General features: G+C 42.3%; 1 protein-coding gene and 1 pseudogene across 1 annotated transcript in view; both read right to left on the reverse strand.

Moving 5' to 3' along the window:
- CA10 (carbonic anhydrase 10) overlaps nucleotides 1-26,577 on the reverse strand; it is a 432,920-nt gene that overhangs the window by 171,629 nt on the left and 234,714 nt on the right. The window lies entirely within an intron of this gene.
- Nucleotides 16,649-17,280, reverse strand: LOC105942136 (adenylate kinase isoenzyme 6-like; annotated as a pseudogene).

Genomic DNA, 26,577 nt, shown 5'->3' on the forward strand with positions numbered 1-26,577 from the left:
CTTTTTGTCAGGCAGGTCTGGCCTCAACTTTCATTTCTCTACTTACTGTAAGACCTTGAACAAGTTGCTTAACTTGTATGAATTCCAGATCCCTTAGATACTAAAAGGGGGTGGGTAAAATTTACTTCATCTGGTGGTTGAGAGACTTAGAGGTACTTGTGCATGGGTACTGATAATGGTAACCCTTACAGTATCATGAAAAATGCAAAATTTGTTTTGGAAATTTTCAAGCAGGTGGTCAGCAAGACAATCAATTCATTCTTTCCTCTGTGACTGAGAAGTTTATACGGGCCACATTGCCTGGACATGAGGTGAAGTTGTGCTCTTCTGTGATACTCAACATACTACTCCTATTCTATCTTTGTAGTGAGTTCCCAAAAGAATGCTACAACCAATCTGATCCTGTGCCGCAGTTTCTTAAGGTTGTTGCAGCTGACACTAGCTTCTCAGGGAGTATCAGCTCCAACTTACAGGAAGCCCAAGCTCTTCCCACTGGAAGACAATCATCAGTCAGAGAGTCATATGGGCACATGGGGGACCCTGGAGGAGGAGGAGGCAACAGAGTTGGCATCTCAGCTGAGGTTGTGCCTCTAAGAGTGGAGAGCGTGTTCTCCTGTACTATATGCATATTTTGTGAGTTAAGACCTACTGTGGCACCTCAGAGATAGTCACTGTCTGTAGACCTGCAGTTGAACTTCTGAAATACTCCAGCTACCTATGGCAGCCAGGCTTTCCTTCTCTACTCTGTGAATCCCGTATAGGCACTGAAAGCAAATGTGCATAAGCCATAAGATGAAATTATGTTCTTAAGAAAGGTGTTTGTTATCTTTCAATTCGATAACATAAACATTTACACTGTACCTTCCAAGTGCTAAGAAAATAACACTATGTATAAAAAAAGAGAGAGAGAAAAAAGGAAAATAACACTATGTGTGTGTGCTAGGGAGATGGAAACTAGCCACCATAATTTTTAAGTTACTGAGTTTTACTGCCTACAGGTAGTCCTCTAAATACTTTTGCATACACTCACGTGTGCATGCGCACGCACACACACAACTATGACATAACACTTGGCTTTGAATTACATAAGGAATCAGTTAACAAACTGGATGGGCTATAGTGTATAATAGGTAAATGCTATAGAAACACAGAAGGTGAGGTGACCTTGGTGCTAGGAGATTCAAGCATGAGTTAGCCATATGGAAGAGGAATAAAAGCATGAGGAAAGGCAGTATGATGAAGTGATGATGATGACGCATCAAGGTGGAGGGCAGAGAAAAGTGAAGCATGAAGATGGAAGAAGGTAAAGGAGCTGGTGCTGTGGTACAGCAAGTTAGGCTATTGCCTGCAGTGCTGGCATCCCATATGGATGCCACTCTGAGATCTGGTTTCTCTACTTCTGCTCAACATCCCTTCTAATGCACCTGGGGAAGCAGCAGAACTTAGCCCAATATTCACATGGCAGACCTGGAAGAAGCTACTGGCTCCTGGCTTTGACCTGGCAAAGCCCTAGCTTTTGAGGCCATCTGGGGAGTGAATAAGATGGAAGTTCTTTTTTCCTCGATGTAACTCTGCCCTTTATGTAAATATTAAAACAAGAAAATAAGATGTAAGAACTCTAGACTGCCAGCTACCATCAGTCCACCTGTGAGCACAGGCTTATGTTTCAACAAAGAGTATTCATTCATTGACTTGAAAGAGACTATGAGAAGCAAACATAAATAGGACTACTATAGCTTTTTGACTTGGCCAAAAGTTAAGACATTGTTTCTGTATGCTGGAGGTTTTTTCTCTAGTTCTACCTGCCATTATCACTGGCCAAGTTAAACACTAAACACACTGCCAGAGAAAACTTTCATTATTCCTGCATCTTGGGAAGATCCCATAACCTTTCTGAAAACTTAGATGCTCTATTTAACGACATCTTGAAAAATGGACCAGGACCCAACATGGAGGAAAGGTGATATTATGAAGGACACAGGTTGCTACCAGAGCTGACAGGATGAAGACAGTCTATGACCAAATGTCATGACAGAGATGGGGCACTGCAGTCAAAGGCCCTGGGTTATCTGTGGTCTTCTGCACTCTACCTTCCTTGGATGTTGCCCACCCTCATCCCCACTTTCAGGCTAGAGTGAAACACATGTGTTCATTCTTTTGCTGCCTAACATTTTTGGAGTGCTGTGCCAAGTGCTTCAGAGACCTTGATCAACAACTTCCCTGTATATAAGGAAAGGCGACATATCAACACCACTGCATGCACTATTCACTTAGTGTTAGGAAACTGTGGTGGCTAAAAGAATGGTTGCAATTGGTGGGATCAGGTTTGACAGCGAGGGGATATGTACATAAGAGCAAATGAAATTTGTTCTGTGTTTTAATGCCTACTATAAATACTTAGCTTCTTGTGTTGGAAGGTTTCACTCAAGGAGTAGTGCATTTGGCATGGCATCAAAGGGAAATGGAGTAAGGAAACAGGATGTGAGACTGAGAGGATTGAGGAGGGAAATGCTATTTACACAACATAGGAATAGTGCACTTATGAGGAAGATTTAAAACCATTCATGAAAAAACTTAAAATGTGTATTGTGATGCTGCAGCATTTGAAAACAATATATGTGTACGCATTATATATATGTACACACATATATATACACACACATTAAACATATTATGCCATTTCTATGCACTTTTCTGAAGATTTCTTATATTCATGGATTTCAAAATTTTCTATGTGAAACATATCTTTACCTTCTAAATTTTACTTATGCAATTATTTCAAAGGTAGAGAGAGAGATTGAGATCACTAATCTGCACTTTCACTCCCCAACTGCTCACAACATCTGGTGCCCACAGCAGGTCCCACCAGAGTCAGAGATAGGTGATGTACCTGGAACTCCACAACAGTGACAGAACCCAAGTAGATGGGCTATCATCTGCTGCCTCCCAGGTGTGTGAGCAGGAAGATGGATTACAAGCATAGGTGGGACTTAATTCCAGACCCTGAGCATGCAGGAGTCCCAAGAGGTAGCCACTCCCAACTGTACCTTCTGATTCCTTTTGACATACTCTCATATACCAATCTGAGTACAAACAAGCACACTTTGGGGAGAAACTGAGAAGAATCAGGTTAGTGATGGTGAAGCATTAAGGCTTATGGAAAATCACATGAGGAATAGGCACAGAAAGGAGGAATGGTAGGTTGTCCTTTGTAGCTCTGTAGTTGAGTTTTCAGGAAATATGATTTTCTTTTTTCAGCATTGTCACAGAAGCTGATATAAAACTATCACAAAAAATAAAAATTAAAAAGTAAGACTGTCTTAACCATTATCAATGAGGATAAGATGAGGTCTACCCTTTGACAGACTATTTGAGGGGACTTCAGAAAGTTCATGGAAAAAGTAAGACAAGATTATTCTGGTATAAAAAAATTGGAATCCATGCAAGTGCTTTATAATATACATCTTCCACGAATCTTTCATATATAATATATATATTATATATATATATTACTACATATAATTTAATTCTTGTTACTTACTATGTCAGGTATGAAAGGCCAATTTTGCTTTCACTGATTGGAAGTTTTGACTTGGAATTCTGAAACAAGTTATCCAAGGTCATATGTATGGCTGACATAACTTAAGGTTTGAAACAGGCCTCTTTTGTTCCAAAGCATAAGTCCTTTCCATTATATAATGCCCTCTTAACACTGACTAGTACCATTACTTTATGAAATAGTGTCTTTTATATATATAGGATTCAATGTGAACATACTTTATTATTCAAGGATTTTGCATATATTTTGGATTATGAATATCTCTGATTTTAGTGCTACTGAAAACTTTCCATTTTTATGATTTCTAAATTTTATTTTTAAGTTTGGTTCACAGGAGGTCACATTTTTAGTTTCTAATCAGATAATTATCTAATAAAAATGTAATATAACACCTGTTCTTCAAGTTAACATATCTTCCCTTCTAGTCAGGGGCAAATTTGGATGATGACACAATCCGTATATTATCAGACTTAGGAATCCTTAAAGTGATATTTATCAAAACTGATTTAAAAATTAGAAGTTATCTTGAAGCATTTTATCTTTGCAATGTCTAATTACCTTGTTCAAACCTCTTAGGAAATAGATATTTCAAGTATCATGCCATTATATTTAACTTTTTAATTCATTTTATGAACACAAAATGAAATATATTTTTTAAAAAATATAAGCTCTAGAGAGACAGCTGATTTATCTCCAAGTCAAGAGAAGAAGCTAATAATAAGCTAGAGTCATGCTTCTGGCTGTGGGTTCTGAATTTTCAGTGTTTTCACTGAGCCATCTTGCCTAAGTCTCACCACTAGTCTACATCTTCTGGATATGTATTTTTGGTGACTGAGCTGATTTAATTCTGCTGTAGGAGGTATCCTGATGGACTCAGGATTTCTAAATCAACCCTCACTTGCCTCCAAATCCCCCAGGAAATGTGACTCTTAGAACTGTTGTGGCTTCAGAAATCCTGAGACGTAAATGTATGAGCTGGCTCGTGTGTTAACTCAATTATAGGGGCTGGTACAGCTTAATTGCTATGAGGAGCCGAATGCAGTTATTATTCACAGGGAGAGACCTGTTCTTACATTCTTTGAAGACTGATAATTATTTACCGGAATGACTTCATACATTATCAAAACATCTATAGAAATTCAATGAGGTATTCCAGAGTGGAGCAAATACCTTCCTCCTTTACATAGCAAATAGCTCTGCCACACATGCTCTGTGCTTCTCAGGCACAAAAAAATGGCTGGAAAATATACACTGATGTTCAAGGGAGCTAGTCAATTAGCTCCCCAGCACCCTGTACAACCCTGCCCCTGCCTTCATACCTCTACCTCCCCCATTAGAGTACGGATCCTCCGTTCTCATCTACCAACACTGTCCATTCATAGACTTCTGTGAATAAGAAGGTTATTTTGTTTTCATCTGTTGTTTTTCCCTCTAAATTGCTGTATGCCTATCAATATCAGAGATAAATTTTACTTTCTTTACATTTGCAGTTTTGAAGTCTAACACAGGACCTGACCCACAGGAGGCACACAAAATATTTGCTGGAGGATACCCAGATGCAAATGCTCAAAAATAGGGCTTGGGATCTTGGTTAATTGAGCAAAAGTAGTAAAAAAAATTTTGAATATATCCAATGTTTTTCTTCTATATACCTACTACTATAGCTAAAACAGCACTGCTTGATAGAATAAGAAAGTAAACATGTGAATTTTAAACACTTACCACTTATTCAGATATTGGGTAAGTATCCTTACTTAGTTGGTGACTGGTTATATTAAGAATGATGAAACCCAGGAGAGGCTAACAGCTTGGTCAGAAGAGGCGGGCTAATGGCCAAGCAACTAAAGTTAACTAATGTATTAAAAGGATAGGAAGAGTGAAAAAGCCAAGTAGTGAGCTTTGGAAAAGATATAAATATGACTCTGGCAGCAGTTTTTACATAAAAATCAATTCTACGAATAAGCAGGAGTGTGTGACTTGGTGTCAGAGACTAGGCATAGGTATCCTTGTTGAGCTGTAACATTTATTCCTTACAATTAGCCTAGAAATGCATATGCCTCCCTTTAGAGAAGATCTTGGAGACAGAGGAGATAAAGCAAATGGAACTTGGAAGTCAGAAACACAAGTTTTGAAGTTGGCCAGCTAAATTCATGTGGAAACCTAAGCAGCATCAAGCAGATCTCCAGGGGAGAAAATTTACAGTTCATCAGGACAGGAAAGTGAGAGACAGAATGCAAGGCAGAACCAAGTTCACTTCCAGAGACCCCTGGGGTGGATCTGAGTAGACTTGGGTTAGTATTCTGGATGGGTAAGTGGTGTGAGTAAGGAGGGTTGGAAATGACCTTCACTTACACCAGCCAGCAGAGAGGATCCTGATTTCCTGGGACAACCCAGTTTCTTACCCAGGGTCGCCTGTTCCTATCCTGAAGAAGGACTCACTCCCTTGGTTTCTTCTCCTCCCTTGCACAGATTAATGCTTCACCATCTCACTCCGATATGCAGTCTTCCATCCTTGTATTGTGTATGCTTGCCATCCTGTGCAACTTCACAAGTGTGTAAATACTGATAGTTTATCTTCATAGGTCCCTTGTCAGGCTTCCTGAGTCTATGCATGCTCATAACACTGGCACTGTCTCTATGTCTGTCAGCAATTCCAGTAAGACAGTGTACCAAAGGATACGATTTTGTTGATCATAGCTGTTTAATTCAGTGGTGCCTTGGCACTGTTTCTGGTGTAGATCTGGCCCTCTGTAGAAGAATTTCCATTGTGAATGTGGGAGACAAACACACAATCAAGCCACAGTAAATAGGATAAATGGCAGGATATACACACAGGGTTTGTGGGAAATGGGATTAGACAGAGGTTCAGTGCATTCAGATGAAACATTGGCCAGCCTTCAAAGTCATTAAGTGCATGGGCAGAAACTCCAAGCAAAGGACACAGCACGGATGGGCTTATTATTTTGTCTACTTTGGTCGGCTGCTTTTGCTTAAGCAGCTGCAAACATGAGCTTGACTCGCTTAAGTTTAAGATTTATTGTCTGACAAAGCAAGCTGTCCACAGGTAGAGAAAGCTCCAGATAGGGGACATCCATGCCCTGACCCACTTCACTATGACCGTGTCTGCCTTTGTGTGTTTTGCTTTATCAGCACTTCTAGATATTACAACCATGAAAAGCAAAAAAAGGACTGTCACTTCCTTGTGTTTTTAAAGATGAATGAAACACTTCTATTAAATGCACTGATAGTTGTTCATCTCACTGGCCGCCTTCTAAAGCATTCACTTATTCGGGAAAAAGGAGTTGTAATGAGGGTATTAATCAAGTGGTATTTGTCCCCTGAGCATCCTTGGGTCATGTTTTCTGACATAGGGGGCATCTGAACAAAATTAGAGGACAAATTTTAAGTAAATAGCCAACAGGATCTGCTATAGCTATGCTCTATGTACAATACCTTTCATTTTAAAAAATAGAAGCATCAAAAAAGATACTATTAGAATATGACTGGGTTCAAGAAGAAACAGCCTGAGTTGGGGGACTCTGGTTACAAAGAGCATAACACAATTATAAAACACAAGCAACACTGACTGTATTTAAAGGGATGCATAATGGAAGTGTAGTGGAAATTAATATGTTCATAGGTGGAAACAGAGAGAAGTATGCCTCCATGCATGCAATACAAGGATGGACTCACAGTGAAATGGCTGATAATGTCCTTACAGTTTGATGTTGGACTCTCCTACACTGTGTGTACCTACACTGTTGGGGGATGCTTCGGTGGCAGCATGATGGGCTTATGAAAACTCATGAAAGACACCCATTGTAAAACTCGAGGGGAGATCAGTGGGGAGGGGATGGAACTTGGGGTGGGATGGGGAGACTCCAGTACCTATTAAAGTGTGTCATAAAACAAAATAATAAGAAAAAACCCACAAACAACAAGGTAAAACAAAAACCTGGAGAGCTGAAGAAATGGCTGTTGAGGCTCAGTATCTGCAGTGTGTGTGAGTCATGACTGACGTGTCAGGTATCTCAGAGCTCCCTACTAGAATGCACACAGTGTTACTGTTGCACTGTTTGTGGGTTTGAAGAGTCAGACTCGCTACATTCACCTGCTGGAAACACATCCCTGTGGAAGGGAAGCAATCATTTGGCATGGACTTTTCTCACACATGCACTTGCACAAGGATATATATACACTCATACACACACACACACGCATATCTACACATGTATATAGATATTAATTTTTAAGAATGTTAAATAATCTTTGGTCTTAGTAAACGTCATGTCAATAATAGAAATATTCTAAGACTAATGGTGAATGGAACCATTTATTTTCTGACTCATCTTCAACTTAGTTTTTACACATGAACATATGAGATATAAGTAAAATATCTCATTTCTGTCACAGGAAAATGATCAGAGTAGAAGTTGCAAATGAGTTGTTTTCAGAGGTTGAACAGAGGTCCTGCTTAACATAGCCTTATTATACTACCTACAAATGAGCAACCCCATCCATTGCTGAAAATGCATTGTGAATGCACGGAAGTTGGAACTGATAGAGATGCTGAAGTGAGAAGGCAAAATCCATCCAGAAACAAGCCAAAATGGAGGTATAAAACACTGCAGAGAAGAAGTACCATGGACACATCTGTAGTAGCTGAGGTAATTGGTTCTATAAAGATAGCTAGAGAACATCTAGAACATTCCAAGTAGGTAGAATTGGGACTGCGGTTTTCCCATCCACACTGTGGAGTTTATATGACCACAGCACTCATGATACACTGACATCATCTGCTTGAGGAACCAGGCCTGCCCCAGAACCCCAACTAAGTTGCTTCCACACATAGAAATGTGTGATAATAAATTTCCAGTTTTAAGCCACTAGGTTTTGGCATCATTTTGTAAATAACACAAGAGATTAAAAGTCAGATTTCCCCAATTCCAAAGTCCTGAAGATCCAAATACATTCAAAAGGCAATGAAGACTGAAAAAAAGTTCTTATCCCAAGGCACTGAGAGTATCTCATAACTCCATTTCCATCCATATCTACATCCTTTTCCTGAAAACTTGAGTTTCTTTAATAGAACCCTCTGTGCTATAGACCCATCAGGTCTCAGATGGAGAGATTCTGGGACAATTCCCTTAAAGGGTGATTGCCAATTTCATGGATGATATAAAACAAAAGACTCAAAGCTTCCAAGATTCCTACTCAATAAATGTGAGAGGATGGTCAGGGGGTGCCTCTTTATTGCTGGTTTTTGCTCTCCCTGATTCCTCTTAAAACACAGTGAGGACAGTTTGCTGTTCCAACAACTTGGCCAATGAGTACTTGGAGAAGGAGCAGGTCACCTAAGAAGGGAGTCGGACCAGGACCTCATGGATGTGCCACAGATCTACAGAGGCAGGCACTGGTTTCTGCCTGTTTAACACAAATGTTTGGAGCACCTTGGCATAAGGTAAGTCCTGGATGAATAAGGAAGCATGAGTAAAAGATTCATTATTGTCTACTGGGGACTGAAATTCATGGAAAGATTATGGTGTTCCATATGATAAGAACAATAATGGAAGGATGGACCAAGTTCCATGGGAATCCAACGAAGATGATGCCACAGATGTTCTCAGATTCTGAAATCTGGGGTTGACACATAGAGTAACGGGTGAAGCTGTGAACTCTAGCACTGACATCCCATTTGGGTACCAGTCACTAGTGGTGTCCCAGCTGCCCCACTATCAATCCAGTTCTCTGCTAATGTTCCTGGGAATGTGTTGAAAGATAGCCCAAGTGCTGACAATCCTACCCCCATGTCGGAAACCTGAACGAGGCTCCTGGTTACTAGCTTCGGACCCAGAACATCTCTGGCCCATTGTGGTCATTTGGGGAATGAGCCAGCAAATAAAAGATCTATTTCTGTCTCTTCTGCTCTCTCTATAACTCTGCCTTTAAAGTAAAATACATAACATTTTTAAAAAGTTTGTAAATTCTAGAATCTATTTGCTCACTATTGGAACTTGCATAAGAAGCACCTTTAAGGTGGTAACTGGACCCATCAAAGAGGAAGAAGCAGGAGCAAGACACATGAAGCAGACAACAGCCAGTGCAGTCTCAGTCCTATAGGCTCACATCCCCTGGGGAAACCAATGAACTCCTGGGATAATCTGAATGACAAAATCCTGAGCAGGGGCTGCATGTGGTCAGGAATGTTGACTCATCCTGTATATCTGTCACTGTGCAATATTCTAAGTGCTCCTTAAATACCAACCCTTAAAATCCTCAAGATAAAGGTAGGATTCTTACTCCATTTTACAAGGAATAAATCGATGCAGACCTAAGATCAAACCTGGGCAGTCTGGCTCTAATCTATGTGCTTCCATATTCATCTCTCAATAGTCCTGAGCATCGTTGAAAAGAGTGCTTTATTTCCTACAGTTGATCTGGAATTTTGATTTTGAAAAAATGTGTGTGTGTGTGGGGCACAAGGTAGAATTTTAAACTTTTAAGCAAATCATACACATTTAATGCTGGTGAGCTTGGAAAATGCAGTACAGTTGTTTGTGCGTGGTAGATGCATCTTTAAAAAGCAAAAGATGGGAAAGCATGTGAGCAGTTGAGCTGCTCAGTGATCATGCCCTAGTGTGGTTAGCAAGCCTGCAACTCACCAAGAACCATGGATCACCATGCATACCATGTATATACATTTTAATGTACCATTTTGAAATGTAATAATTAAGGGTGCTCATTGTCGCACACTTAGTGGGGTAGACAGAGCATTTGGATGCGGAGTATTACAGGCTGTTTGAGTTACATAATCAACCCGGGGCTATCCTCAGGAACTGTGCAGGCTGGCTAGGGAATCACTGCAGTTCATGATAGACTATGGATGGAGGCTGCTACAGAATAGAGTCTGAATCGCACATCTGCAGTGTTGCATTAACCTTTCCCTCCTTAATCCATGGCTCCCACTAATTCTGTAAGTACATAAAATCCTTAGCTCATCCAAGAACAATATAATCAGACTACTAACGCTGCAATTTTTCCTCTCTTGGTGAAATCTGTCCAGAAGGCAAATGAAGCAGTTCCTTCTTTAGCACACTCTGCCTTCTGGCCTTTGAGGTTTGTCTCACTGCAGGAGCCATATCAGCTTTTGTTGAGCTGGGGGTGGCGAATGGACTACTGGGTAGTTAGAGCTGCATAAATGCCCCAATGCTTTCATTTCGGTGCAGTGCCTCTTTCAGTATAGTCTTCACGGCTTCTTTGTAATATCGTGGCCACTTGAGATAGGATGATAATGTATTTCATCTCATTCCAAAATATGCTCTTTCCTTTTGGCATTGCAGAATCTCTCAAGTTGGGCTGTATCTTGCAATTGTTAGCACCTTTCAATTGCTGTCATCTCAGTGGCAGCAGGCACATGGTACATAAAATCATTCTGTTTCTTATAACAGCTAGAATCCATATTCAATGGAAGATGGCATTTTTGCTACACGCTGGAGTAAATGCATGAGGCTACTTCTGGATGGAGAGAGCTGTCTGGGGGTCCCCAGAGTCTCAGGTTCTGGGCAGCACCTTTTGGGGACTGAGAAACAGAGATCCCAGGCACATCTGTAATGCATTTGTGACATTCTGGGAGGGCAGCTTTGCCTCTCCACTCTCAGCCACTCTGTAACACAGAGATTCCCAACAACACCTTCCCCACAGGGGGCTTTTGTGGGCCTTCCATGAGTTTATGAACATTGAATTATTTTCATATAATCTGATATCCTGGGGTAAGCAAAATAAGGTATCCACCTTGGGGGTAAAATCTAAGGGGTGTTCAAAGCCCAGTGATCAAGATTAATAATGTTTTATGCAATATTCTGAAAAAAACTACTGTAAAAAGGATGAAAATATCAACATTTTAAACAAAGAGAAAAATACAGCTTTTCACCTGAATAATGCACTTCATCATCTTGGCTCTGTTGCATCCACTTTTGAGTATTTAAAATATTATAATAAAATATTTACCTGGATTATTAAGCTTTTTGACATCCTCTTAAATTTTTCATTTAAGGCTACCCTTACTGCCTTCGTTTGAATCTCAACTGTTCTTACATTTCTTTCTTTTCTGAAATACAGAGTGACAGAGTGGGACATCTGTACACACACACACACACACACACACACACACACACACAATGGGGTATGAGAGGGATGGGGTAAGAGGAGAGAGACAGAGATTTTCCATCTACAGGTTTGCTTCCCAAATTGCTGTAATGGTTGGGGCAGGGCCAGGTTAGAGCTAGGAGTCAGGAATTCCACCTGAGTTTCCTACAAGGATGGCATGCACTTGAGTATTCAGACCATCTTCTGCTCTATTCCCAGGCAAAGTAGCAGGGAGCTGAATTGGAGATGGCATAGCCAGGATTCAAACTGATCTCTGATATGGAATAATAGTGACATACATGGCAACTTAACACAGTGCACCACAGTATGGTCAACAATTTTCATTACATGTCTGATGTTATACTATTTCTAATTGTGTCTAAATTCATCTGGTATTAACTGTTCTTTCATTCCTGAACCCCTTTAAGCATGCCCCTGCTCTCTGCCAGAGAGCATGCCCATGCACTGTGCCAGCCACTGGCAGTTCTGAGACGAGAATTCCAGAACCAGTCTACAGAAAACACAGATGTGCAAACAGAAGTGTGTTCTACTCCATAGGAATACCACAAATGTATTCATTCATGGACTCACTTCAAAATATTCAGAAAGCATCTTCCATATGTGTGCCAATTATTCATCCTGTGCTTGGGACGACTTGGCCAAAGGAAGAGAATATTCATTTTTCTGTGAATCACCATTTCCTTTAAAGCACTCACAGTGATCCAGTAAGACATAGTGAGAAACCCTGTTAGAATTCAAAAAGTATTGTGGCTAGGTGAATTTAGCATAATGCTAAGCACACAAGATACACTTAGTCAATAAATGTTTGCTCAATGGCTGTTCATTTGAATGGATTCCTCTAAGTAGGATAGAAATGTCAAAGTTACCCTGTTGTCCTTCTGGAATCCCTTTATTGCCACTGAGTTTTGTGCTGGAGAGAGAATGATACTTTGTGGTTGGCAGATCTGTACTTGAATCTTTGGTTCTATGACTTAATAGCTTTGTGACCTTGGTCGGCTTATTTAATTTTTTTGCTAGTCTTTCCTTTAATAAAGTCAATGCTACTGAATTGGCAAGTCTTTAGTGACATTATGGATCTAAAAAGCACTTCACCAAGAGTCTGGCTTGTAGAAGGCACCCGATGGATGTGTTTTCTTTCCATCATACATCAGAACCAGATACAAGCACAAGTTAGAAAGTCTGTGTCAACTGCAGGCAAAGAAAACCATTTGGGAAAGGGGAGATGAGATTTAATGGCTGCTCTTGTGCCAAGGGCTCTGACTACACAAAGAATGGGATCACTCTGTTTCTCTGCACCAATACCCCATAAGCAAGTTGAATACAGGAACTGAATAATTCAAGTCCATTTCCACATGACAGTTACAGATGGATTGGCTCCTCCAGGAAAGGTGCCAAACTGGGGTCTTTAGCAACAGCTTTCTCAAAAACTACTCAAGGATAGGAGGAATTCAGACGCTGTGAGCAAAGAAATCCTGAAGGCTACAGCAGAGATGCAAATTTGGGCTGTGTCAGGAAAACAAAAGTTAAGCCATAAGATGCCAATTCACATGCAATTTAAGAGAGATCTATGAGAAATAAACTTTAGAAAACTGCTAACATATATCAGTGTATTACAGGTACCTGACAAAATACTTCCATGAAAATATGCAGTACCAAGTATGCATAAATCTGTCCTGAATTTTATGATTCCATATACAGGTCATAATATATAAAAAATGGAGGAACACAGAAAAACAGTTCACTGCCTTTACCCATGCTGATCAAATGGACTTAGAGTAATCTGTCAAATGTATCCAACATCACACAACTACACTCACCGCCTCAGAGGAATGCAAGCAGCCAAAGGCAGCTCTCGATGGTTTTATTCCTGTTGGGTGACAGATTAATTCTTGATCATTCACAATGGATGAGATCTCTATCCAGCCTATCGCCTAAGTCTCCTCACTCCAGCCTTTTAACAACTCCATGAGGCAGATGCTACTGTTCCCATTTCGCCAATCAGAGAACTGATACCCAGGGAAGTTCTGCTACATGTGGAAGGCTACAAAGGCAGTTAGTCCTATACTGGAATGAAACCTCACGAGTGCGAGAGTCCTGCAGCACTGGCACCTAGTCCTGCCTGGCACCTAGTCAGTGCTCGATGAATACTGAGCAGAGACAGCAAACCCAGGTTCAGCTGGTTCTAGGTCTGCTATTCTTCCCATAGACACTTTGCAGTGATCAGAGGAATGAAGCAGTCAGTCTGTACAGAAAAGAGGTACCGGGGATGCAGTGAGAGCTGGCATCTCTGAAAGGATGGTTGTAAAGATGCTTTGGGAAATCCCACAGCTCAGGGAGTAAGCTGCTCATTTCCCCAGTGTTGGTCTCCATCGTTGCTCCAGGCAAGGATCCACCATTGTGCACAGTGCACAACAGCCTATGAGGAGCAAGGTCAAGGCAGCACAGGAACTCAAAGGAACATGATGCAAGGCAGGGCTAGGGGCGAGATCTGGCTGAAATACACCTGGAGATGTCACCCAATCTCTTAAAAGAACATATTTACACTCATCCTGCTGCCCCCATGCAGAACAAACAACACTGTAGCTAAGACATTGAGCACTTATCAGGGGAATAGGCTCCCCGGGAACTGTGCAGCCCAATAGCTCTGCTTCTGGATTGGGAAAGGTGGGATGTACAGGAGAAAGAAGCCATAGATGAAGCCAGACAGGTCTGAGTCCAGACCTTAGCCATGCCGCTTTCAGGCTGGGCCACCTTGCCTCAATTTTGTCACTTGTCAATGGGCATAAAAGTAATATATATCTCATGAGGACAAAATAACTAAATGATGTAATACAGGTAATAGCACTTAGAAGCCACACTTAAATACTCAAGAAATAGTTCTTGCTATGTTTATGCATGATTTGAATTTTTAAAATTCTGTGTTTCAACAACTTATCTTATGGTCAGTTTTCCTGATCTGACTGGAAATTTCCAGGAATCAAGCACTGTGATATTCACATAGTACCACTGGATATTAGTGGATTCTTGACAAACACATCAACAATCTGAATCAGCATTTGTTTTTTTAAAACGTTCATTTCTAAACAAAAACAAAAAATCTTTCATTACTTACATATTTTAAAGGTAGGTAGAGATAGGAGAATTTCCCATTCATTGGTTCATTCACCAAATAACAGCAATAGCCAGGGCTGTGATTAGGCCAATTCTAGGAGTCCGAAACTCAATCCACATACCCAAGCTGATGACTGAGACCCATATACTTGATCAGAGTGCACATTGGCACAGAACTGGAATCGAGTGTCAAATAGACTCTCAAACAGGAATTTTGATGTGCCAACAGTTTCAATGCTGCTTGTAGCCAATACTCACTTCTGAACCAGTTTTTGACAAACAGGATCTTGAATCTGTCTGACCCTGTCTCATCAAAACATTGTTCTTGTATGCACCAGTCACTGGGGAATTTGAGCCAAATGCCTCATACCTTGTTTTATTTCAAAGATTCAGGTTTCACTAAGCCATGGATTTCACTAAACTTTTCATTCTCTCCTTTTAGTCTCATCTCAAATCCTCTTATTTTGAGAGAAATTAAAGAAAAGCTTTCTGTCTGGCTGTCAGCCAGACATTTGCACATAATAAAGGCTCCTACTGCAAGGAGACTTTTACCTGCTGCTATTGTTTGGGTCACACAATCAAACAGCAGAAATGTAAAGGCAATACTGTGCAGCTACAGCCCAGTGTATGTATGTAGCCTGGCCATTATCCAGGGCTGGAGTAAGAATTAGGGCATGCAGCCCCTGCTTGTCGCTTGCAATCTCCTTATATCTGTGTTTGCAAGACAGCATATGGGTGTCTGGTGCTCGTCCATGACCACGGTCCAGCTCTGTTCAGGTGGATTGCAGTCAGTTGAGTTACATGGGAGCAGATCAGCTTTGTTGAGGGATGATGACCAATTGCTCTAAGAAGTCTGTGGACTTTTTGAATTGTGCATGAATTTGGGCAAAACTTTTTAGGAAGCATGTCATAATATTGTTCTAGTGCTAGCCACTTGTAATGTGTGTGTGTGTATATATATATATACACGCATATATATACATATATATTTCATTTAGCTGTCACAGAAATTAAGGCGGGATAAGAAACCTCCAGCTTTCCAGTTCAGAGATCCAGTTTTGCTAATGTCATAGAGCTGCAATTCAAATGCAGATCTGACTCTCAATGCCATGTGTAGAGTCAAGCACTTGGGTGGAAGGGTCAAAAGAAATCTTCATTTACATTCCAGGCCTGCCTCTCTGGATAGAGTTGAATACCTCCCTTGGTGTTCAATCAAGTTTAGTTATTCATTGCTATTCTTAAGTTTTCTCACCCTACATGATGCTAGTTACATAATTCAGATATTTTCCACTCTTTTAATTCTTAAAGAAACAATGGTTTTACATATTTTTAATTTAAAAATCCCAATCTGCCTAATCTACTTTATGTAAGTAAAGAAGCATTTTATTTAGACAAGGGGCAGAATATCACCACATGTTCTTGGAATCCTAGAAGTGTAAGTGGGCAGCTCATCAGAGATTCAATCTATCTATTGTGAAGCATTAACTGGATACTGATATACTAGTTGTTTAACAAAAAATGAAAAGCTGAAATATCCTAATAATGATATTTAAGTATATAATGAAACCAGAGAAATTGCTGGACAGGGCATAGGGCAATGAAATATCACAATAATCAAATGATGCCGGAAGCCATGGTACTGCCACTTCATCTTGAGTTTTATTAAGAGATTATCTGCATTTTCGTGTTACAAACTTCCATTACCCAATCATTGGTTCATTTTTGATTATTATTGGACAATCTGAATATTTAATAATTTTCATTCTCAATCCTTAATATTATATTCATGACATTTAAGACTGCTCAGTTTTCTCATGGAGAAAAAGAAATTGAGGCAGAAACCTTCACATCACACAGCTTTGGCTGCTGCATGGGCAGACAGCAGTGAGAAGAGGCCTGCCGTGTGAGTTCAGGGTTGTGACCTTTCACCCACTGCTCGATCCACTGCAGGATCTGACTTAGGTTTTCCTCCAGCTCTTCTGGTTTATTGCTGGGCAACTGATGCACAATTTCCTCCCTGTATGACTCCATGGCTTCTTCGTAAACAACTTGGAAAATCGCACACTGAATGCTGACAGTTTCTTCTCACTATAACCCCTTGTTTCTAGTCTTTTGTACAACACACTGGTATCTGCTCTTAGCACAAAAACTATATGAAACCAATGCTCGAGGAAGAAATCATAGCAGTGGTAATCAACAATAGCTCCGCCTTCTCTCATCTGATGATCTAACTCATCTATTACTCTGTCTTCACCTAAAATGGGCAATTATACTCTTCATCAAAGCCATCATGTAGCTTCCCTTCTCAAGCTAAATCACCCACATTAACATATTCAGTCCCAATCTTGAAGCAAGTTCTTTGCCTCGGGTAGTTTTCCCAATCCCTGGCGTGCTGGTGAGCAGAATGTTCGGCCCCAACATAATCCTCCCAGCAGAGCCTCCAAGCACCTCCTCCCAGTATGCGTGTGGCCCACACACCATGAGGAAGGGTATTGCCACTTGAAACGGTGGTTCCTCAGGCTGTTCAGCCTAGGAATGGGTAGGGTGGCCAGTGAGGCAAGGCCAGGAGGTCATCTGCTGTCCTTCCATTGGTCAGTGGCCCCATGCCTCATGTACAGAACTCTGGTTTTTGCAGTGCCTTCCCCAATGAAAGCAGATGTAGTCTGCCTGCAATACCCCAAATACCCACAATACCCCAAACACTCACAATACCCGCAAAGAGGCACTTTCCATGACTTGGGAGTTAACCTGGTCGTCTCCTGGTGCTTTTACCCCAACCTGCAATGCTTTCCACTCTGGTCCTTAAGATTCTCCATGTTCATTAGCTCTCTGTTGTTCATTTAGACTCAACTAACCTTTGTGACCTGCCACACATCATATTTTCTGACTCAGTCTCTAAGGTACTGACTCTATGTCCCTTGGGACTTGGCTGTGGATGGAAGGCAGCTTTTCCCAACTGGTGATCTAGGGCAATGCCTAGCCATCTGGCCTGCCCAATAAGGAGGATACTTCAGCCAATACCTAGAATGGGAAAATGATACTCAGGTGAATAAATGAATTCACAGAGCTGGGGAGGTAGTAGCTTTGCCTCTGCTGGGCCTGTTAGTTTTCAATGAGGTCACCCTGCTCTGCACACCCAGGAGATTAAAATCAGGCAAGGGCAGATGTAGAAAAGCTGCAGCTGGAAAATGTTCCCCAGAGAAGTGTGAAAGGCATTTCTGTTCAGTTTTTAAGTGGCAAGCAGACAGTAAACCTCGTGGGTTTATTAGAACTGGCATGTATAGCTTTCAAGGGCTCATCTCAGGGCATCTCTAATTTTGCCAAGGCAATCTGGTTGAACAGAGGAGGTGGATGATGAGTCACCTGCTAGCAACAGCAGCATCTGAGGAGGGCAGCTCTGCTCAAATCATCTTTCCAAGATTGGTTAGTGGTCCTGGGAGGAAGCTGCATGAGGTCTGTGGTTCCCTTCCTGCTCCTTCAGAAGTGGGGAGATGGCACAAAGGCCTCTCAAAGGCTTCTAAGTGCATGGATTATGGCCTTATGGAAGGAGATAGAGGGTACTTAGCTCTTCACAGAGTGTCCACAAGAGATTCAGCTGCCCAGGAGATAATGTTTGCTCACACTGCCTGAGAAGTACTAGCAATTTACTGACCTCATCTCACATAATCCTCACAACTTCCTTGTACTATGTTTATTGTCATTTTAAAGATGATAAAAGAGAAGCACATGGGGGTTGAGTAACTGGCCCAAGGTCACTCAGGGTCTATGCTGGTATGTTGCCTGTCTTGCTACCTATTGAGTTCTATGGCCAACTGAGCAAAACCCAATAAAAGAAGAGGTGGCATGATCATCAGTTTTGGTTTGAAATCACTGCTAGTATGGATGTGGCTCTGCATCTTACTGCTTTGGGATTTTGATAAAATTATGTGACCTTGGTTTCCTCATTTGTAAATGCAGAGTAGTGTTAGCATGAAGAATTATCATGGAGAGGGGATAAAAGAGTTGATGTAATCCACCAAGCTCACATTGCCTGACCCAGAGTGGGCATTTTTTATATGCTGGCTTTCATTATTATATGGAAAGGCACTTAGTAATAACAGAAATAAGAAGGTTTTTACAATTCACAATGGCAAGGCTGTAACACACACCATAATTTTACAAAATTGACCATTAAGTTATCACCTGCCACTGACTATAGACATTTCTGTTTCAATTTTCTCAAATGTAGAACATAGCATACCTGTGCACAAACAGTCTAAAAAGCACCTGAATCCCCACCCAGCCCAACTCCAGCAAGGAAGCAAAGAAAAGTAAAGAACCTTAAAGAACCAAGGGCAGGGCCAGTTGCTCCCTGGACCATAAGGGAGCAGAGGAGCTACACACAGGTGTTCATCCAGGTCAACTTTCTGCTGGTCTGTGATGCAAGATGGCAATTAGATGCTGGCTGGTCTTTTCACCATTCATGGGGTTACAGACATTAATAATGTTGCAACATGGCACTGTTGCTAAGCAAAAACGGGTAGTGAGAAAAGTTACAATTAATTCCTTCAATGGATCTTTAAAAGTGTTGAAATCTGGACAACACAGGCAATCAATGAGGCTGTAGGATGTAGGCAAGAACAGAACCGGGATTTAAGACTGAAGACTTCATCCTGGTCCCACTTGCCTGCTTAACCAGAGGAGGTAGGCTGCTTGGTTCACTCTGGGACCCAATTACCCCATCCACCGATGAGAGGCTAAAGGATGAAACAGTAAGGTTCTTGCAGCTCTAAAAAAGCACCTGCTTCTGCTTGGGGTGAATGTGTGAGGACTGAATAGAAGCTGACATAAGGTAACAAGGTTTTCCAATGCTTCCAGCATTTTCGACCTATGCCCTCCATAGACTTCTTCTTGAACTGTCAGAGCTTTCTACATACAGAATGACTTGAAATAAATGTCTTTCTAAAACACGCCCAACTCTACTGTATTGAAGAATTTTCTTGTATCCCTTGCAGGAGCCATGATGGAAACTCTGCATTCTGAAGTCATAGCTTGCTTCCTGATGTTAAGTTTGGTTATTTCAGGGCCACCCATATAATAACAGATAAAGGGGACATAGCAGTGAACTAATAACTTCCCAAATCCTCAAATGCTCTGAGATCACAGGTATCTAGCAACATTTTCTACAAAAGGACAGAGGGCTGTAAGGAAAGTGACCACCAAGGAGCATGAAGATAATGACAAACCATACTACAAATCACAAGTAAGAAAACTCCCAACAGGACTAGGAGTATCAGAAACACTTCACTTTAGCTCAAATCAACAATTGCAGAGCTGAATATGCCAGAATTCCTCTCCCCAGTAGGTTACTACATTAGTCAGCTCTGCAGTACAACAAAAAACATGAGGCAGCTAACTTGATAAACTAGCAACGCTTACCTAGCTCTCAGGTTTGGAGTGTCAAATTCAAGAAAGGGTGACCCCTCTGTTTTGGCTACTGGTGAGAACAGTGCCTGATGGCACAACATTGTGTGTGTAAACACAAAAGGTTACTTCTACTTTTTTTAAAAAAAGATTTATTTTATTTTTTCTTGGAAAGCCAGATTTATATAGAGAAAGAGAGACAGAGAGAAAGCTCTTCCATCCACTGGTTCACTCCCAGAATGGCGGCAATGGCCAGAGCTGAGCTGATCTGAAGTCAGGAGCCAGGAACTTCTTTCGGTTCTCCTACATGGGTGCAGGATCTCAGGGCTTTGGGCCATCCACTACTGCTTTCTCAGGCCAGAATCAGACAGCCAGATTGAAAGTGGAGCATCCGGGACATGAACCAGAGCTATGTGGTTGCTTAACCCACTATATCACGATGCAAAAAGCTACTTATTGAATGCAGCAGAGACGCCGCATGGTTGGCCCAAAGCACAGGTTCTTTGGCCATCGCTTTCACTTTCGCAGGTGCTCACAGAACTATTTGAGGGTCACAAGAGGATGGAAGTGCATTTGGGCGAGAAAGGAAGTGATATGACAATTAGAGGGGGAAAAAAAACTATTGGTGTGGGGGGAGGGGGCCACAGGCAATTAACCTAACTTCATCTACATAGATTCCAGGCTAGAGTAACTAGGTTCCAAATCTAGCTCTGCCTTCTGACTGTAGCTTCCTGCACAGGCTGACCCTGGGAGGCAGTGGTGATGGCTTAGATGTTTGATTTCCTATGGCGCACGTGGCAGACCTGGACTGGGTTGCTGGTTCCCAGCTTCAGTCTGGCCCAGGCCCATCTGTGGCAGGCATTTGAGGAGTGAACCAACAGACTGCATACTCTGTCAAATACACAAATAAATACATTTAAAAACAACATAAATTAAAACTATGTTCTGGTAGGACAAAGCTACTGCTGTTTCTGATAAAACCACACAATCCATGATTGGATTAATTATGTGTTACTTAAGGGGCATCTAGCATTCCCAAGGATGTTACAGTTAGAATCTCATTTATTCTTCACCCAGGATCTCTTGGGGATATAAGACAACTCGTACCTTACAGATGAGGCCGGTGAGGCTCTGGCAAGGGATGGCATTAGCGCAGCATGCAGAGCCCAGACAGAATCCAACACTCCTGGACTCAAAGCCGCCTTTTCTCCACCCCAGCAACACACCTTCCATTTGCCACTGATTTTATCAGTGAAGACCAGGCTGCCTTGTGTTGACAGGAAGAATCTGAGGCACAAAGTGTCACATTCAACAGTGCCTCAAGGTTGTTTTGTGGTTCTCCCACACAGCACCACTCCAGGCTCTGCCTGATCATCTGGGTTAGGTGCAGGGGCTGGCTCAGTCCTCCTGACACACATGTTTTCTGCTTTTTTTTTTGGTCTTGTTTTTCTAATCCAGTACTGAGCGACTGCCAGGTGCGGGGCAAGAGCAGCACTCAGGGGCCTGTAGCCATCCTCCTGGGAAGGAGCTGATAGCAGAACAGAGTCTGTAGTTATGATCTGAATGATAGGAGGCAGGAGATGACAGCAGCACGATATTCTGTTTTCATAATTTTGCGATTTCTCATCTACTTGGCAGTGGCACACATAATAACCTTTCTGATTCTGTGAGAGTGTATCCTCATGGAAAATGCTCAGTTTTAGCACAGTCATGGTCAGGATGGAGAAAACACAGGAGGATTCTCAGTCCAAATCAGCCAATCTGCAGAGGCACATGTGCTGAAATTTAGAGGAAAAATAACTCAATGCCTCTGTATTTTTTCCTCTGAATATTCATAACCATGACCTACAACTATAACCATATTATTATTACCAATTGAGAAACAGAAGGAAGATATGACGCATGATTCATCTGCGGGTGTCCCCATCAGTCATGTAAATTGTGTCAGTTTCTTAATCCTAGGGGATCCTGACCTTGTAGTTGTCTTAGGAGAGAACTAAAAATTAAAGCAAACAACAACAACAACAACAATAACCGAGTTCCCCTGGAGGGGGTAAGAGGGAAGAAACTTTGCTGGCCTTAGAAGCACAAGTGCAGTAGTGAGTGAGTGCATGTGGGATACGGAGAGGCCATGGGCCTGAGCTACCTGCGCCCTTGCTTTGTTCTGCTGCACTCAGGCCATTTCCCCCAGGCAGGATGAGACATGTGTGCGTGCAGAGACAAGGGATTCCCACAGCCTGCCCGCTCCACCACTTCTCCATGTTTTCCTGAACAGATTTCCAACTATAAAACACTCAGCTGCTGTGTAATAGCTCCAGTTCCAGCTGAAAATGCTAGTCATTTCATTGCACAGCCTCCGAAAGGGTATATAAAAGTTGTTTACAAGGCCAAAGCTGTAGTTCTGAAACCTGGCTGTTAGAGCGCTTTTTGCCTTGCTGTATTTTAATTCTTTGAAACTGCAGCAACAATTACATTTTTCTAACTGCTAACATAGAAGTTACAAACATGGCTCCAGTGTCTTCTGGTTCCTGCCTTTGCTGGAACACTGTAAGTTGTTACGGCTGGCCCATGTGTGTTAAGCTGACTCAGAGAAACTACTGTACCGAAATAGTGTCGGTCACTGGCAGAGATCAGTTAGGGACACAGTTCCAAGGCAGGTCATGTGACATGCTGTTTGAGGGGTGGAGTGCTAGAGTCAGAAGGGCTAAGCTTGTATCCTCAGATTGTCTCTTAATCCCTAAGTGAGTACATTACCTAGCTTTTCAATGTCTCAGGCATCAAATCTGCACATGGGAACATCGGTGGTACATCCGCATACTGATGTGGTAGGGATTATAAGGCACATAATTATTGTATAAGGCACATAATAACTGCCCAAAATCTAGTTATTATGATTGAGCTGATAGCATTTTTCTCTCTCTCTCAAGTATCAAAGTAGGACACTTGAAATTCAGGACGATGTACATACACGCAAGAGAATTTACTGAAAGAGAAAGATGGCAAATGCAACCCTGCTCTCCCTTCAACAAGGGGTCCTGGCCTGCAGGGAGGCACGCTCCCAGCTGGCCTTGCTGGTGGAGGAGTAGGCAACATGTGCATCCTGTGTCAGAACCTTAGCCATCCGCAGTGGCACGCTGGCTGAGCTTTTCCTCATGCTGGGATTACCCAGCTTGAGAGGGTGACTGAAAATGAACTCTTGGCTGGGTTTGGGGACCCAGCCACCAAGAGGAGACACAAAAATTCCTCACTTCACATTTCACACAACTACAGAAGGGTTTAAATATCAGAGTCAAGAGAGCTGAGCTGAGACCTGGCTCCATCCCCTGCTGTAAATGTGATCTTGCATACATCTGCAATTTAGTTTACACATCTGAAAAATTAAAAGAATATTTCAAACAATTTTTAAAAGGTTCGTTTGAAGGGCAGAGAGAGAGAGAGAATGAATGAGAGACAGACAAAAACTGCCCACCTCCAACTTTCCATTTGCTGCTTTACTCCCTAAATGACCATCTTGACCAGGCCGAAGCCAGAAGACTGGAACTCAATTCAAGTCTCCCACATGTGCTGGAAGATCCAAGAACACGGGAAGGGGCCCAAGGACTTGGCCCCTCTTCACCTGATTTCTCTGGTACATTAACAGGTAGCTGGATCAGACAAGAAGCAGCCAGGTCCTGAACTGGCAACCAAATGGGACATCAGAGTTGGCAGGTGGCTGCATAACCTATTGTACCACAACATTGCCCCTCCCCTCACAGTTTTTGTGAAGATTAAAGCATGTCACACAAAAGATCACTGTAAAGTATAAGCTATACAACAGTCATTGAAAACTACTTGATGGGCCCGGCATGGTGGCCTAGAGGCTCAAGTGCTCAACTTGAATGCGCCGGCATCCCATATGGTCGCTGGTTCTAATACCAGCAGCCCCACTTCCCATCCAGCTCCCTGCTTGTGGCCTGGGAAAGCAGTTGAGGATGGCCCAAAGCCTTGGGACCCTGTACCCATGTGGGAGATCCAGAGGAAGCTCCTGGCTCCTGGCTTCGGATCGGCGCAGCTCCAGCTGTTGAATTCACTTGGGGAGTGAATCATTGGACGGAAGATCTTCTACTGTGTCTCCTCCTCTCTGTATATCTGACTTTCCAATAGAAAAATAAATACATCTTCAAAAAAGCTACTTGTCATCAGCAGTGTCATCATTGTCTGAATCAATCATTTCTATTAAGAATTCTGAGAGGCCTGGCACTGTAACCTAGTGGCTAAAATCCTTGCCTTGCACATGCCGGGATCCCATATGGGCACAGTTCATATCGTGGTGGCCCCACTTCCCATCCAGCTCCCTGCTTGTGGCCTGGGAAAGCAGTCGATGATGGCCCAAAGCCATGGGACCCTGCAGTTGCGTGGGAGACCCAGAAGAAGCTCCAGGCTCCTGGCTTTGGATTGACTCAGCTCCAGCCATTGTGGCCACTTGGCGACTGCATCAGCGGATGGATCGTTCTCTCTGTCTCTTCTCCTCTCTGCATATCCGACTTTTCAATAAAAAAGTAAATCTTAAAAAAAAAAAGCAATAATTCTGAGAGCTTCTGTGAGTGAAGATTGCCATGATGCACACCACAGTAAATGCATTTCTTATTGGTGGTTAAGCAGTAGGATTGGATGAGGACAGTGTACGATGGTATGTGGTGAGCAACCATTTGTGTAGGACCAGGCCAGGCTCCAGGGATACCGAAAAGGAAGCAAGCCAGATAGACAGCCAGGTTCACTTCTTCACATTGGCCCTTCTCCCTTACAGACCTAGCCTACAGTGTCCTGTGTTCTTTCCAAATCCCATTTCTGGAAACCCTTTTTCTCCCTCTGGCCTGAGGAGGTGCTTGGGACTTGGCACTTCTTCAGCATTAACTTTCAAAGGGGAGATGCTGTTACAAGACCCGGCATGACCCCGTGAAATTAGCCCTTCCCACTTAGAGCCATCCAATTACGGAGAAGCTGGAGCACAGCCAGATTTGCAACTCTCTTTGTCTCACCAGTCCTAAGGCCTCACTCACAGCATTCTCCTGGTGTCTGTGGCTGAGACATCAGGAAAATAGAGTGGCTGGAGGTGTGACTGCAAGGAGTGGGCCTATTTCACCATGTATGTTCTGACTGTTCTTCAGTGCAGAACTGCAAAGAGGAAAAATTGTCTGAAAGACTTGATCAGGGTGATGGTTTTCTACCATCCACACTCAATTCTCCCAGAGCTAGTCTTGATGGTGGGGGCTCCCTCCCAATGTTCTGCCCCTCATGGTTCCCCATGACCCTGAATTTGGAGGATTAGCAACAGGTAGATTTCTTCCTTCCCTTAGACTTTTGTCCATGCAACAGAAACAGTTTAACGCATCTTTAATGATGCACTTTACATTCCAGTAAAATTAACACATTAATAGTTGACATGTTATATGTGTGTATGTGTGTGTATATATATATATATATATATATATATATGTGTATATATATATATATATATATATATATATACACACACATATGCATATGTCAAGTAGCTGTTGATTTCTTTCCCAAATAAAATGCTTTTGGAAATTCTTACAACAGTCATCTTGATATACATTGGTCAGGAAAGAAAATATACTGAGAATGCAACCCAGATCAGGCATCAGGTACTTAGCCACTGCTCCTTACTCCTCACTATGTGTGGGCTGTTTTGTCCTGACCTCCCATTAATCCAAGGAGAGAAACTCTTTGAAATGAGAGCACAGAAGACCTTCCAAGCTACTTTGAAGCTACCGTCTCTTATTTCAAATCCAGCTTTCCACTCTATGCTTAAAGAATCTGGGGGCCAGGGCTCTCTGCAAGGCACATTTCTGCTTTGCCTATTGGCGCGCCTGGCTGGGTTTGGCCAGTAGGTGGTGCCCGTGGTAGACTGTAAAGCTGGTGCAGGAGAGGCTTACTAAACTAGGAGCTCTTCCTTCCAACAGCAATTCCATCTGGCCTTACGTTTCTGCAGAATGGCAGAATTGGCCTCATAATGACCCTGCAGAGATGTCAGCGCCATCGGCGGCTTCTCAGACCGAGTCCTCTCCGCCCAGAGACTGCAGTGCCAGCTAAATAGCACTGAACCATGGACTATGTTGTGGGCGGTGTCAGCCAGCCCTCCAGAGTTCAAGGATTTAACTCTGTTCTGATCTTCCTGTCCTAGACACGAGTCACCTGCTCCCTGCAGTTGTAACCTTTGTAATTCCTTGGTGTTATCTTTTTGCTTTTTCTCATAAGTAACACCAGGATATACCTTCTATAAAATTCTCTGCTATATATTCGGTACTTCTGCTTCCCGGCTGGCCTAACTTTGG

This window comes from Ochotona princeps, chromosome 17 (genome assembly GCF_030435755.1).
Source record: "Ochotona princeps isolate mOchPri1 chromosome 17, mOchPri1.hap1, whole genome shotgun sequence".
In the NCBI taxonomy this organism is placed as follows: Eukaryota; Metazoa; Chordata; class Mammalia; order Lagomorpha; family Ochotonidae; genus Ochotona; species Ochotona princeps.